The sequence below is a fragment of the Canis lupus genome, unplaced genomic scaffold (genome assembly GCF_011100685.1).
Source record: "Canis lupus familiaris isolate Mischka breed German Shepherd unplaced genomic scaffold, alternate assembly UU_Cfam_GSD_1.0 chrUn_S1690H1884, whole genome shotgun sequence".
Taxonomy (NCBI): domain Eukaryota; kingdom Metazoa; phylum Chordata; class Mammalia; order Carnivora; family Canidae; genus Canis; species Canis lupus.
The window spans coordinates 31,684-48,276 of record NW_023330538.1 but is presented as its reverse complement, the minus strand read 5'-3'; the positions used below and the strand labels follow the sequence as shown (position 1 = coordinate 48,276).

The window sequence follows — 16,593 nt, the reverse complement described above, 5'->3', positions numbered from 1 at the left end:
TAGATTTACTCTGAAAAGTCTCTACTTTCTGATATATTTCTAAATTACATGGAAAAGTTTAATGTTATCCTGCTAATCATCTTATGTTTTTCAAGAAAAAAATATTTTTATCAGGTTAAAATTCATAACAAAACCTGGGGCACCTAGGTGGCCGTGTGGGTTAAGTGTCTGCCTGCCTTCCGCTTAGGCCACTATCCCAGAGTCCTGGGATGGAATCCCATATTAGGCTCCCTGATCAACACGGAGTCTGCTTCTCCATCTACCCCTCCCCACTGCTTGTGCTCCCTCTCCTCTCCTCTCTCTCTCTCTCTCACTCATACTGTCTCTCAAGTAAATAAAATCTTTTAAAAAATTAGCAAAGCCTATTTTAAAAATTTTATTATTAAGTATTAGACAAATTAGAAAATTAAATGTATATTTTGGGGTTTTTTTGTTTTTTTTAAATTATTTATTTATTTATTTATGATAGTCACAGAGAGAGAGAGAGACAGAGACAGACAGAGACACAGGCAGAGGGAGAAGCAGGCTCCATGCACCGATGTGGGATTTGATCCCGGGTCTCCAGGATCGCACGCTGGGCCAAAGGTAGGCGCTAAACCGCTGCACCACCCAGGGATCCCTGAAATGTATATTTGAATTCCAATTCAAAGATGGTAAAACAAACTTCATTTGAATTTTTCCTGAAAAAAAAACACATAACTTCTGAATGTGCAATATTACTAAACCAAATAATAATGTTGGAAAGGACTCTGAAATGTATAGATCCAAATGATCTGTTCCAGCTTCATTAAGTACTGAGTTCAGTTTTTGTATCCCAAACTATTGTTGAAGCATGAAGTTCACTATGTTATTTGCAGAGATTAACTGGCCATGAAATCATCAAAATTTAATCAGCATTTACATTCATAATATTAATAGGGATAAATTCAAAGCAAGTTACCTGAAAAACTACTGAACAAAAAAGCTGACAGAGGCAGATAGGTATTTTACATATAAACATTATTATTTTCCAGTTTTTCTTATAAAGTAGCACTATGATTTTGTAAGACCAACAAACTAATATCTAACACGTACATTTGCCATGACATGTGTGAAAGACAATACTGATTAGAAATGTTAGGTGAATCTGATGCAAGAAGGAAGCTCGTGGGATACTCTCCAACGGCACTATACCTGGGAGTGGTCAGCAACTGACTAAAGATATAAAAGACCAATTATTGAGCAAATAAATCCAGAAAAGCCTTTTTCATTGTACTTGACAAATGCACAGAAATTGTTAATACAGAATACTTCCAATACAGGCATTTGTGTCCATTATCTTAATGGTGATACGAAGCAAGAATTGTGTTGTCGCTTTTTTTTTTTCTGTTTTTTGGGGGGGGTTGGAGGATCTACTACCAACAAATACAGCTAGCTCTGTGTTTGTGTTATATCAATGAAGAGATGTGAAATGGACTTCACACTTCAGGTTTTGAGTAGAAATATGTTTTAAAGGCAGAAGCTTGCACTAAATTAATATTGGTGCATCAAAATATAAATCAAATACTAGTTTCCTTAGTAAGATTGACTTGGCCAAAAAAATCATTAAGTTGCACAAACTAAATATATTTGATCACATGTATTAAAATTGTGAATATATAAATCTATGTATTAAAATCAATATTTGCTCAATTAATAATATAAGAACTGACTGTAAACAAGTGTTAATTCATGCTGAAGTAAAATGTTTTTCAATGGCAAGAGTACAGTTGCAAATTTGGAACTGAAGAATCAACTCTCAATGTTCCTGTCAGATAAGAAACCAGTTTGGTTCCAACTCTTCAATGATGAGAATTGGATAGTCAATCTTCCTTTGGTATTTTTAATGATTTTAATCCTTTCACACAAGGAAGGAATGCAACATGGCAGATAAGATCCAAGGGCACAAAATAAAGTTGGAAGTTTGGAAGAAAAACATTTGTAGGGAATGTTATGACATGTTCCATAATTTAACAATTATGAGTAAAACAGGTCATGATGCTAATATGTACTTAGTTGAAAGTTATCAGCAATTGTCCCCCATGTCTGTTGATGATTGCAGCCCTTCTGAGAGCTGTGAGGTGGTATCTCATTGTAGTTTTGATTTGTATTTTCCTGATGGTATGTCTTTTCATATGTCAATGTCTTCGGCCCTTTTTTTAAAATGGATTGCTTTTGAGATGTTGAGTTTTAGAAGTTCTTTACATATTTTGGATACTAACTCTTTATCTGATATGTCATTTGCAAATATCTTTTCTCATTTGTAGGTTGCCTTTGAATTTTACTTGTTTCCATCACTGTTCAAAAGCTTTTTATTTTGATGTAGTCCCAATAGTTTTTGTGTTTGTTTGCCTTGTCTCAGGAGACATATCTAGAAAAAAGTTGCTATTATAGTCGACGTTAAATAAGTTACCCCTGGGTTATTTTCTAGGATTTGTATACTTTCAGGTCTCACATTTTGGTCTTTCATACATTTTGAATTTAAGTAGCAGCATTACTTACAATAGCCAAGATACAGAAGCAGTCTAAGGTGTCTATCAATTGATGAATGGATAAAGAAGATGTAGTGTATATGTATATACACAACGGAATATTATTCAGTCATAAGAGAATGAAATCTTGCCACTTGCAGCAATATGTATGGAGCCAAAGAATATAACACTAAGCAAAATAAGTTACAAAAAGACAACTACCATATGATTTCACTAATATGTGGAATTTAAGAAACAAAACACATGAGCAGATGGGAAAAGAGAGAGAGAGGGAGAGAGTGAGAGAGAGATACAAATCAAGAAACAGACTCTTAATCAAACAAATTAATTGGTGGTTACCAGAGGGGAGGAGGCTGGATGCTATGGATTAAATAGGTGATGGGGGTTAAGGAGTGTACTTGTCATGGTGAGCACAGGGTAATGAATGAAAGTATTGAATCACTGTAATGTATACCTTAAACTAATGTTAACTACGTATGTTAACAGGAATTAAAATAAAAACTTTTTAAATAGGAACTTATAAAAATATAAAAGAGGGAAGTTATCACCAATCCCTTATTATTTTAATACAATGCTTTGTATTTTTTTTTACATTTTTATTTATTTATGATAGTCACAGAGAGAGAGAGAGAGAGAGAGAGAGAGAGAGGCAGAGACACAGGCAGAGGGAGAAGCAGGCTCCATGTACCGGGAGCCTGATGTGGGATTCGATCCCGGATCTCCAGGATCGCGCCCTGGGCCAAAGGCAGGCGCCAAACCGCTGCGCCACCCAGGGATCCCTGCTTTGTATTTTTCATTAATTAGATCAATCAATGATAGATCCACGGATTTGAATCTATTTTTAAACATTTTTTCATCAAAAAACTTGCTTAAACTGAAAAGATTTATACTATAAATTTTTAGGGGAGTATACTTCAAAAACCAAGTATAACTCTACATTTGGATAAAAATTATAAATTAGTATGCTGAACTTGCTTTATAATCTCCTCTCCTACTTTTATCAACATGCACCTCTGTCTCGCTTCTTTGACATATATTTTTCAAACTATATAAGAGGTTAAATATGTATTACCTCCTGCAAGTAGTGAGGTTATAATCCACTCTAGATTTGGTAGTAAGTACATAACAAGCACTTTCACCACAATAAAAACTGTAAATATTGATAGACCTCTTTAAAGTGGACCTAAAAATATTCTATACAGGGAACTGCTATTTCATTCATAAATTTCTGACTAGGTGTGATGTGTAAGGACACAGTGTTATTAGAGCAAAACTGATTCTTGTAGCTCATCTCCAGTCTGTTCATTTTTAAGGATCAACAAGTATATGTTTTGTGAATATTTTCTTTTTTTAATGCTATGTTTATTTTGATCTATTGGATATACTTTTATCCTTACCAAACCTAATAATGAAAATTGACATGTTCCATGTTTTGTTTTCATTTTTCCGGAATTTCAGTTTCTTGTTGGATTCTTCAGAAGTATTAGTTTATGACAGATGAGAGGGTAATGATGCTTTAGACATGATTTTAGAAGCACTGATATAGTTTATATTCCTACACCGTGTTCTTCCTGTAGTCTATCACTTCGAGCACACTTTTAAGGTTCTCATTTGTACTTTCCTTTCTCAGACCTAAAGTTCTTCAATTGCAAGAAATTATCTACAGCTATTTCTGGATCATAATAGATGCCTCAAACACAGTATAAAATCAATGACTAAATAGTTACATAAATAATTATTACAAGTATAACTGTAACAACACACTCATTCATACAATATACACTCTTCAAGGCTACAATATCGCTAAATTTAAAGTAGGTAATTCTAAATGTATTTTGATATGTGACAGTATTAAACAGAATTGTCAGGGCAGTCTTGGAGCATAGTAATTTATATGCAAGTGCAAAATTATTCTCCAAAATACAAATGGTATTTATCTTGCTATCTTTTGGCTGCTGTGACTTTGGGTGACTATTATTTTCTTCTTCGAGCTCTGCTATATTTCTTATCATTCTATAATGTATAGCTGATATCTTAGCAATAATGATACTGGGTTCAAATACAGCTTCAATGTAATATGACCACCATATCCACTTAAACATGACCTTTTGTTATGTTGCACATATTTTATGTAACACAATATTATTAGATATAGTAGGAAAATACAAATGTAGCTTCCTCAAGCATCATGTGCTAGTACCCAAGTTAAATAAAATACAGAACAATTATCATACTTTCTGATCCATTGCTTATCAAGAAATATTTACCTTTATATTACCTATTATTAGGAATTTACTGATTACCTATTATTAGGAATGTAATTACATGTAAAATATATGTAATATATGTGTGTATATATACATATGAGTGTGTATATATATATATATATATATATATATATGATTAGTAAAGCAGATGTAAATTCTTGCCCATGCAGGCCTTATATCCTAGGTTGAAAACTGAGACATGCACAATAACTTTTTCTAGAATGTTCGAAAAGGACATAGTGTCAGCAAGTTGACCTATAACACTTTTGGATGATCATTTTGTTGGATGAGTTCTTTTTACCATTTTGATTATTTTGGTCTCGTCTAAAACACAAGGATAGCACACTATCACTTGATATACAAAAATATGCTTGAAGTATATTTTTTTCTGCACAAATACAGTGTGGTTCCTCTACCTTGTAGTCAAAATTCTCCATAGAAGAGTTCTCAGAATAGAAAACATTGCATTGAGGTTACTTAGCATCTCATCTGTCATACTTACGTAGACTTAAAAGAGGGGAAAGAAATCATACACAATGTCCTCAGAAGACAGCAGTCCACCTTTCAGCTATTTGAGAAATAGAATTATTATAAACTTAATAAAGTATTCTGCAGTTATATATTCCAACTAGCTTAAATTATTCATTTCATATCCTAGTACTTCCCCCCACATATGCCACTTTATGGTTTTAAGCTAGTTGATTTATAAAAATGTCATCAACATAGTGCAAATTAATGATTCCAGCGATACACATTTGCGATACCTTAGGTATGTGACAGGCAATTAAAAAAAGTTGTATTGATTTGTCTAAAATGTTAAATGACATAATAGCCATACAGTAAAGTATTGAATAATTTAAGTAAATCAATGTTTTCTGAATTTTGTAGGAGTACAAACTGTCTTGGGTGCTAAAGTAAATCAGTATAATAAAATAAATATGAAGCAGTTTATAATGACGAATGTATGGGTTGATAATAACCAGAGGTAGAATCTGATTTAGCCATTGTAACAAACAACTTCCAGGCATCTTTTGTGCACTATTCCCATCAGAAAACATGGTATTATATAGTCAATTGATTTTAGCACTTAAATAGCTTTTCATTTGCAAGACACCTAGCCTCAGTATAAGCTAAACATTTCCCAGAGTGTCATTAGTTATGGCTTGATTTAGAATGATAATACATATTTACTACCATTACAGCGATTTTGTGTGTTTTATGTGGTCTGTAAATAATGTTACATTTTATGAGGAAATGAGAAATGTTCATTTGTTGTTCTCCTATATTTGCAAGATTTAGGATTTAGCATTTTTGTACTTTCACGGATCTCTTTTTACCCTCATTTCCAATGGTAAATCCAATGAAAAATATTTATTTTCATGTAGCTAGGTCTGTATGCATTTTTTAGTTTCCCATTTTATTTAGAAAATAGAAGCATAGTATTATATGCGTATGTAGGGACATGTTTCTCCTACATAGTGTGTCTTTGTGGTTTACTACAATTTGAAGACTAATGAAATCTTTGGACCCTTTCCATAGGAAAAAAAAAGAAAATATGAATGTAGACATAAACACAATGCTATATATAATTTAAGAGAATTCAGATTTATCCCGAATTCTTTTCACATTCATACACAAAGAGTAACAATTAAAACATGGAAAACAGCCATAATTGCAGTGCTGGAAACTTTAAATACTTCAAAGTTGTAGCTAGACTTAAAATGATGAATATAGATAATTGCTATAAATACTTTGCCCGTAATTTGTATTATCCCTTCACTATTAATTCAGAAAAAAGAAAATTCCCCAGGAAAGGGCAACGATGTGAGAACATCACTGAGAAAAGATAGGTGGAACTAAAAGGAGTCATTCCTGAAATAGGAGATCCAGAGTGGACAAAGGACTAACACCCAAATTACAGAAAAGGAAATACACACACACATCTCATTGAGACCTGCTAGAAAATCATGGTGGATTAGGTATGGGTCATGTTGCCAAACGGAAATTGGATGGATTATTTTATACTGACCTTGGTAAAATGATTTGGACTCTGATACAACCTTCTTCTGCAAACTGGGGATATTAATATGATTTATTTCGTGCATCTGATGGTTAATTCCATACAAAGTATTTAGTTAAATTCCTGGCATACATTTGGTAGGAAGATTGTGACTAAACTCAGAATGTGCTTTCATTTCTATACCAATTCTGTTTGTTATACGAGTTGTTCTGAACTCAAATGTGGGACATCTTGGAGATAGGGAAAAGCCTTAGAATGTTTGGAATGTTTGGAGGGACAACCAGGCTAATCAGATTTTTTATCCCTCACTTATCATACTAAACAGTAGGCAACAGAAACATCTACCCTAAGGGAAGGAGGGAATAATGAGGACCCTTTGGCCAGAAAGCAGAAAAGAACCCTGTGCAAGAGACACAGATTAATCAAAAGGTTCCATGCTCAAAGGTCCAGTCATAGATAGGCATACCATCTGGAAGTATATATCACCACACATGCAGCACCAGACCTGGAGGCAGGGTATAGTAAGCTATATGTAGTACTCTCAAAACAACCTAATGGGAATCTCAGATTCAAAAAAAATATTTATATTGGAATATAAAACCAAGAATCAGCAAAATGTTCAGAAAAGATAATCTCGTAAACCTAAGAGATCAAATTCAATAAACAGGTAATAATTTTTCTATAACGAAAGTTAATGTATAAAGCAGCAGATAAAAATATTAAAATAAATATATAAAAAAACAAGACTGATATGAGAAGGCCCTGCATCCATAAGGTAACATACTAGAGATTTTTCAAATCAAGTATTTTATTTTAGGAAAAAGAAAAAAGAAAAGCTCAATATTGAACTGAATAGGAGAATGAGAGGAGAATGAAAAGAGACACTTAATGAGCAGGCAAATAAAATGGGACCATGTTCCCAGGGAAAGGGCAATGCAAAGGGAGATAAAATCATGAATGAAGAGTTAATAAGTATAGAAATCAAATTATAACTTCTCGAAGGAATGAGCAGAAGGCAGGGTAAGAAAGGTGAAAAGAGGAAAGTGTCACTCATTTTTAAAAACATACAGAGAAAAGTTAAAATGCTGACTAAAAAATACCAATAGTATAACTATGACATTTTTAAGGAAAAAATGTAAATAAAAGCATAAAATATTAGTGTAAATTAAATCCTCAACCCTATCCATGAACTCGAGACTCATAAAACCAGCTTCTCATTTAACAGCTCCATTTGCATGTCTGATAGATATCTCAAATACAGCTTGTTGAAAACAGAACTCCTGACTTTATCTCCATATAGACAAAATCTCTCCATCAGCCCTCTACATCTCAGTAAATGGAAACTCAATGGTCGGCGGCTAGAACAAGGATCTTAAATGATCTCTGACTCTTCTCTGTCCTTCAAGTGTATATCCATTCCAACAAAAAATCTAATTCGGACCTCATTCCAAAATATAGGCAATATCCTACCAATTCTCAACACCTCTATCACTTGTGCCTTTTTTCTAAGCTACCATTTTTGCTTACCTGGATATTTATTTTACACAAATCTCATATTAGCCATTCTAAATCTAAATCTGCCCAAAACCTTCTAAAGACTCTTCATTTCACTCTAAATTAAACTCAAGTCTTTTAGAGCTTGCTGGTTTCTACATGGTTTGGCCTTTAGCCACATTTCTGACCTCATCTCAATTATCTTCATCCTACCTGGCCTTTTTGTGTTTTTGACCATGCCAAGTGCCATTTACTTTTTTCATAGCTTCCGAATTTGGTTTTCGGTCTGCCCCAAATTTACTTTGCTCATCTCTTGGCTTCACTTGACAGGGATCATGAGTAAGTTCCAGACATCAATGGATGTCCTTCCCTTCTAAAATCCATAGCCTTGCCACTGTCATCTGTCTCAAATATGATGGAATTGATTTCATTATGCCCTCTCATCCTGTGTAAATAGGTGATCACAGGAAGCCTAAACCTTCATTTTACTAGGCATCTTATGCATTCCAATCTACAAATTGATTAAATCTTCCTTATTCTCATCACTTTTAAGCCTTCCCCAATTCCTGAACTCTTTCTATCATGCCTTTTGAAATGACCAATCATCTGCAAAATCCACTTTGTCTTCATATTTTCTCTGAACACCCTTACTCCTTTTGTTCCAATAAACCTGCACTCTGCCTGAGAGGTCAGTGCTTTTACATAGTCTTTATACATAGAAACTGTTCTCTATGCCACTGAAAAGATGTTGAACCGTTGGGTCTGGATATAAAAAAGGTGTGTTTCCTGTTCTTCATCCCATCCTTAAAACTATTATCTCCTGCATTTCCCTAAAACTATCTGCATTTAAAATTCTTGTTAGGGCAGCCCGGGTGGCCCAGCGGTTCAGCGCCTGCCTTCAGCCCAGGGCATGATCCAAGAGACCCAGGATCGAGTCCCACGTCGGGCCTCCTGCATGAAGCCTGCTTCTCCTTCTGCCTGTGTCTCTGCCTCTCTCTCTCTCTCTCTCTCTGTGTGTGTGTGTGTCTCTCATGACTAAATAAATTTTTAAAAATCTTAAAAAATAAAATAAAATTCTTGTTATTACTTTATATTTCCAATTATGAAAATTATTGATGCAGTTTCCCAATACCTACATTATTAATCCTTATTTTTGGATGACTTCAGTTCCCAATTCACTGTCATCCTGTTTACTGGTTACCTGTCTTTTTGGGATTTCAGTATGTGTATAGATGATCCTTCCAACACCTTCACTTCTGACACCTTGAGTCCTCTCCCTTGATGTTCCTATTCTTCACCCTACAAAAGCAACTCACCACAATCTTGTCCTTAGAGATTTCTGCATATCTTTCATCTCAATTTCAGGCATTTCCTTCTCTGATCCTTGCCAACTAGCATTTGAGGTCACTTCTTTCAAGATCTAGGCTCCAGGGACATCTGGGTGGCTCAGCAGTTGAGCATCTGCCTTTGGCTCAGGGCATAATCCCAGGGTCCGGGATCAAGTCCCACATCCGGATCCCTGAAAGGAGTCCGCTTCTCCCTCTGCCTATGTCTCTGCCTTTCTCTGTGTGTATCTCACGAATAAATAAATAAAATCTTAAAAAAAAAAAAGGATCTAGGCTCCAAGAATCTCTCTACACCATAGGGGCTACAAATGTTACTGCATTTCCACTGCCTCTTACCTATTGGGTGTCCTCTTGTCTTTAGCCATCTTAAATACCATGGTCAATCAATATAATGTTTCTTTTACCAATTCCTTGTCTCTCCCCTCTTTTTTTTTAATTTAAACTCACTTGGAAAAAGCACCACTTCTGAGTTAACCCAATTGTCTACATTTATTTCTGCATTCTTGCAACTAATCAGCCTTACTTATGTGATGGCACAAACCTTAGGAACTTTTAGGCTGTCCAACAATCACACAACTCCAGGTCCTTCATCTTCCACTCTCCTAGATGGCTCCTTTACTGTCTTTGCTCTCCTCAAAAATTCTAGCTCTCCTTCCTCCCTTTTCCCTAATTTCAGGAGATGTCCTGATTTACCCTTTGCTGGTTTAATTTCAACATTAAAAAAATGTTCTACAGAATCCCACTACCACACATACCCACTCTCAGGATCTGCACCTTATGTTCTCTCTTTCCAACTGTTACTTGAATCAATTGTCAAAGTACTATACTAACTGAATCTGTTTATTTTCTAGACAGAATCTCCTCTGTCCATTTAAGTTTTATGCTCTAGCAATTTTTTATTCTTCCTTCCTTACTCTATATTTTGTGCAATTTTATTCTCAGGAATATTACACACACACACAGTTCCTTTCTACATACTAAGAAACAAAACAAAATGAAATGGATAATACAAACTAGCTTGATGCCATTTCTCTCAGGTCCCACACAAGTTATTTTCTCCCCTTTAAAAATATCATCTTTAAGTAGGCTCCACACTGGGAGTCAAACATAGGGCTTGAACTCACAACCCTGAGATCAAGACCTGAGCTGAAATCAAGAGTTGGATGCCTAACTGATTGAGCCACCCAAGTTCCCCACAAAATATCTTATTTCTCTTAAATTCACTCAGATTTAGCTCTTCGAGTCACCAAAATATGGTTTCAAGGGCAGGGGGAGCCAATATTAGGGATATTTTTACAACATATCCTTCAAAGAATAATTTATGAACTGGAAAGGATACAAGTAGATTCAAAGTTTAAAGGAGTAATAGAGACAAGGAAGAAGTTTTAGCATTGGAATAATCTACCTCTCTCATCATACTTGTCCAGGCCTATTGTGAAGCACATTACTAGGCTTATGTCAAATATCACAAAAAAAGAATAATATTTGAGTTTTTATACATTTATTTACTGTACATTGTTCTTTAGGGGTTTTGAAGAAAAAAATGTGGGTATATTATCAATATCAGCTAAGAAGTCAGGTGAAATCCTCATTTAATTAAATCATGCCCAGGTAGACAGATTGATGAATATGTGTGAATTTATACAGAGATAAACAAAAAATAGTTCTAAAGATTGATCAATAAAGTTTCATATGAGGTCAAAAGATTAAAAATGTATGACAAATAGCATTTTAAGTATAAATATGTAACTTCATTCACAATGCACACAAATGCTCCTCTCCACTGCTCCACTGTTCAGTTGCTTTGTGGTTTCCAACAGCCCAAGCAGTCTCCCAAAGTGCAGCTATTTATTAACATAAAGCCATCAATCAGAAAGTTCTACTATCACTTGAGAATGAAAAACATAGGTCCAAACCACATTTATTTACATATAAAATACATCTTGCTTTTCATGCTGTCACAGTCATGGGAGAGATTGTGATATATTGAGTCGATCGTTTTAACTTAGTTCTATTGTTCAAAATACTCAGAATGTAACACTATCTAACTTTGGAATCTGCAGTGTGGTGAATAATATCATATTAAATACGTCAATGACAACAAGAAATTAAAAGTAAAAATAAGTGAATTTATAACTTACACTTTTACTTATTATAGATAAAAAGAAAACTGTATTATTAAAATACTTTTGTCTTCCCAAATAGTTTGGGAGTTGGAAATAGTCCTGGTAAATATTCTCATTTGTAAAGCTCTAGTCTTTATTCACATCTCTGTATGTTTTTTGTTGTTTTAAATGGAAGTGGATTGGGAACACATTTTAAATTTAATTTTCCTCTTAAAATCACAGCAAAACTATAAATCCCAACAAAGTTAGAAAATATGTAAAAAAAAAGTAACATTTTTACTAACATTGGTTATAGGATTATAGATACATTGACAAAGGCCAGGAAGACTGACACAATTATCTATGGGAACTAATTAGACAACTGTCTGATAAATCTTTTAATTGAAAGGCACATTGAGTTCCCAGACATAAACACATAGACATGAGTTTTCAAAGTTCTGATGAAAAATGCATAATTCTAAAAGATCTACATTTTGAAAAATACACAAAAAAATTGGACAACCATCAAACTTGTTACTGACAATACAACTTGGTACAATAAGATCTCAGTGATAACTGTTAAATGTTAAACAACTGGCCAGGTTGCAGTTTCCTATCATCTGAGAGATCCTGAAGGACAAACCACAAACACCAATACACAGATGAGAGTGTTCAGGTTTAATCTCTATGTCCAGATAGGCTCTCCATCTGGGTTCATTTGCAAGAAGAAATTGATGAAAAGTAAAAACACTAGAAACCTCCTTTTTCTTCTTTTTTTTGGCTAAAAAATGTATTGTCAGGTTGTAAAAAGATTTTATTTATTTGAGATAGAGATTGAGAGAGAGAAAGAGCAAGAGCCAGGGAGCAGAGGGAGAGGGAGAAGCAGGCTCCCCACCGGGCAGGGAGCCTGACTCTCAGGGCTCCATCCCAGAACCAGGAGATCATGACCTCAGCCAAAGGCAGATGCTTAAACAACTGGGCCACCCAGGTGCTCCTAAAAATGTTTTGTTGCAGAGACTACATGTCTGCAGAAGCCTGTGAGTGTTCTATCCCAAAACTGCATCAGGAAAACTTTAGCTGCAAATGCTCTGTAGATCTCATAAAGGGTACAGAAGACAACAGAAAAGGAAGGACCACTTAGCACAACAAATTTCAACTGTGAAGGACATAGGGATTTGTCCTAGAAAGCAGTACAGGGCTGACATATGGATTTACCAGGGGATTTACCTCTCTGCCTTTGCCTAAAGGCTTCATAATTCTGACCAAGCGAAATAGGATAATAGCTCTTGAGCAGTTGTTCAGTGTTTTATTTCTGTTTACCCTTTTTCAAATTGTATGTTGTATTGCGATTGCCTATGTTAACCAAACCACTGCATATTTGGCATGGGGAGGGGAGTGTGTACAGATAAGCTGCCTTTGTTTTTTTGTTTGTTTGTTTGTTTTTAAGATCAGTTTATATATGGTCAGACCACTTGGTACTATAATTGACCCTGAAAGAGAAGACCACACATTAGCTAGAAATCCTGGGATGGGTGACAGAATGGAAAGAACTTTGTGAATTTTGCGTGTGAAAAGAAAGATATGCAAGTATTCTTATCTTTTCAAGAGCAAGAACTGTGGCAGAGACAGTGAGCTGCCCTCTAATAACCTCCTCTCGCAATATAAGAGTATTTTGTTGAGCAATGGTCATCCAGCTAAAGCAAACTTTTCCAATCTCTCTTGCGGCTAAGTATGGCTCTATGCCTAAGTTCAGACCATTGCACTATAAACATAAGAGTTGTCAGGGTTCTTTCCCTAACAGAAAGAAATCCTCCCTCTACATCCCAGCCTTCCTCATCGCTTCACTCCTCATGCATAAATCACAATATCATAGAGGAAACTGGAGTAGACATATTGGACTATGAGAATGAAGCCATGTGTTGAGATAATGGAGCAATGAAACAGAAGACTGACAGTTATGGAGTTGCTTTACCTTATATTTATTGGAGAAACAAACTACCTTTTTTTTTTTTTAAAGTAACAATTATTTGGAGTCATTTCTGACTCAGCCAACTCCAGTATCCAAACTAACCTAAGAAAGTATTCTAGGAAAATTAAAACAAGATTCAAATGAAAGGAAGACAAAGGAGGCCCCATGAAGACTGTCTTTTTAGCACAATTAATCTAATTACATGTATATACTTGAGAAGTAAGAAGATAAAGATGGCTCTTTGATCAAGATAATGTAGTTCCCAATCAAAAAATTAGGTTATAGGGATCCCTGGGTGGCGCAGCGGTTTAGCGCCTGTCTTTGGCCCAGGGCACGATCCTGGAGACCCGGGATCGAATCCCACATCAGGCTCCCGGTGCATGGAGCCTGCTTCTCCCTCTGCCTGTGTCTCTGCCTCTCTCTCTCTCTCTCTGTGACTATCATAAATAAATAAAAATTAAAAAAAAATTAGGTTATAGAAATTGCAATATTTTCATATGACTTTTCTATATCCACAAGATATTAACTCCAAGAAAATCACAATACTGTACCAGTAGTTATGGTATGATTACAAAGCAATCTAACATATGATAATTGTTTTAAGTAGTTGATAAAGTATAAGAAAGAGAATGAATTGAACCTGAGAGCTTGAACATGCTCCTTCACGTGGTTTAAAGAAAAAGATACATGTTTTCTTACTTGAGACCATCGCTAACCTTAATTATGTCGTTAATAATATGTACATAGCCATGATACTGACTTGTAAATCTCTCCAGTTTGAATGCTGAATGCATTTTAATGAACCCTAACAACAGATTTTTAAGATATAAGTTAATATTATTCTGCTTAAAAATTAGAGACTGTAGGTACAGAGTGTTCAGGTATTTTTTTTCAAGACCTAACTGCCTCCAGAAGCTGGACCCCCACGTTTATTGCCTGTAAGAATGGACAACAGGATGTGTAAACTCAAATTGGTATATTATGTTTTAATTGCATTCTTTAGAACGATGGTACTAATAATCAAATCAAACAAAACCAGATATTTTAAGGTCTTTCTTTAAAAACCTTTTAAAACCTTAAAATATCTGGTGATTTCTAGAGAACAGGGGATTATGGAGGGAGCCTGTTAGAGCCTATATAATTTATTTTTGCACAATTTAATTTTTCTCTTTTACTGTGTAAATATATTATCTCTATTGAAACAAAGCAAGGGTGAAACTCTGTGAATACTTTTCCATGATGAAAGTTGTAAAAGTCTGTTGACACCATAATTTTTATAATTAGACCGTATTGTCAGTCATATTTATAATAACTCCTAAGCTTTCTGTTCTACCTTTCATATACAGGAAAAATACATAGATTAAATTATGATCTAATTTTATAATGATGCACGTTAAATGATAAGCAAATCATAATTTTAAAGGCATTATAAATTAAGAGGTGTAATATACTAAAACTACTGCTCACATATTAATGGAAAAAAGAACTTTTTTAAACAGAGAAAGGAACAAATTAATCAAAGACTGATCCCTGCTGTAAGTTGGTCTCTCAAAATAAGAAAAGAAAAGAAAAGAAAAGAAAAGAAAAAAAAAAGAAAAGAAAAGAAAAGAAAAGAAAGAAAAGAAAAAAAGAAGTCTTCCACTAAGCGCCCTGAAAAACGACTAAGGCCAAGGTTCATAACAATGGCCAAGCATTGGTCATGTCAGGCGGGAGGCCGTCCCCTCCCCTCCTAGGGATGTGCACGGATGTAGCTGCTGGACTCGCCCCCCAGGCCTGGTCATGTCAGGCGGGGGTGGCCCTGCTGCAGCCCCGGGCCCCGCCTCGGCAGGTGCTGGCAGGTGTCAGGGTGCCCCGGCCCCAACAGGGGGAGGCTAGCAGAGCCTCCGGGCTGCGGGCTCCAGGACAGAAGAGCGGCCCAGGCTCCCCCGGGTCCCTGCTCGGCTTCCTGGTGCTGCCCCGGGGGAGGCGGAGAAGCCCCCCCGGCCCCCCCGCAGCCCGCCAGGCCCCGCCAGGCTCCTCCTGGGAGCACCCGCCGGCGCTCTCGGGCCTGCCCCGGGGCTGGCCTGTGGCTTCTCTGGGGACGCAGCCCTCAGCGGGCCGCCCTGCGCGGGGAGACCGAGGCGGCGGCCCGGGGCGCCGGGGGCCCGACAGCCCGCCCCGCCCCGCCCCGCCCGGGACCAGCCCAACGACCCAACGGCCGGCGTCCTGCGGGCGCGAGGGGCCCCTGGAGCAGACGGGGGGCGGGGGGCGCGGAGCCTTACCTGCCGCGGGAGGGGATGCGCCGCGGGGAAGACCCTCGGGAGCCCCGCAGGCAACCGCGGCCTCTCGGGGAGCCCCGCCCGCTGAGCCGGGCCCTCCTGGGGGGTGCAGGGCCCGCCTGGGGCCTGACCCGGCTGCGCTCCGGCACCTGCGGGTCGGCGGCGAGGGCGCTGCCTGGAGCCCCCCCCCCCAGCCCGTGGACCCCCGCGGGCGCCTTCACACCTGCGCACTGCGGCGGGGGGGGGGTGCGCGGGGCCACAGGAAGCGGCCGAGCCCCGAGGTCCCTGCACCTGCACCTGCACCTGCGCCGCCTCCGCGTCTGAACCCTGGTTGGCAGCTGCCCTCGGGCCCCCGTGCGCCCCCTCCCGGGTGCACCTGCTGCGGGGGGGGGAGGAGAGCGGGGCGGAGGACCTGGACGCCCCCGCGCAGCCACACGCAGGGACAGTGACTGCGGAAGGGCAGGTGTGAGGAGCTGCAGGGGAGCACCTGCAGGGGACGAGGGTGCACGTGGCCGGAGGGCTCCCAGGAGCATCGGCGCCTTCCTCGGGCTCGCCCGGGGCCCCCAGGACCAAACGGCTTCCATCACCCACTTCCGTCCCTCGCAGGGCTTGAAGGGGTTGGAG

General features: G+C 37.7%; 1 long non-coding RNA gene across 1 annotated transcript; it reads right to left on the bottom strand.

Moving 5' to 3' along the window:
- Nucleotides 1–504: 504 nt before the first annotated feature.
- Nucleotides 505–16,094, bottom strand: LOC119869265. Its single transcript, XR_005386967.1, has 3 exons — nt 15,973–16,094; nt 5,280–5,345; nt 505–680 (listed from the first exon to the last, which is right to left on the bottom strand). It is a non-coding gene; the product is annotated as an uncharacterized LOC119869265 (long non-coding RNA).
- Between the last annotated feature and the right edge of the window lie 499 nt (nt 16,095–16,593).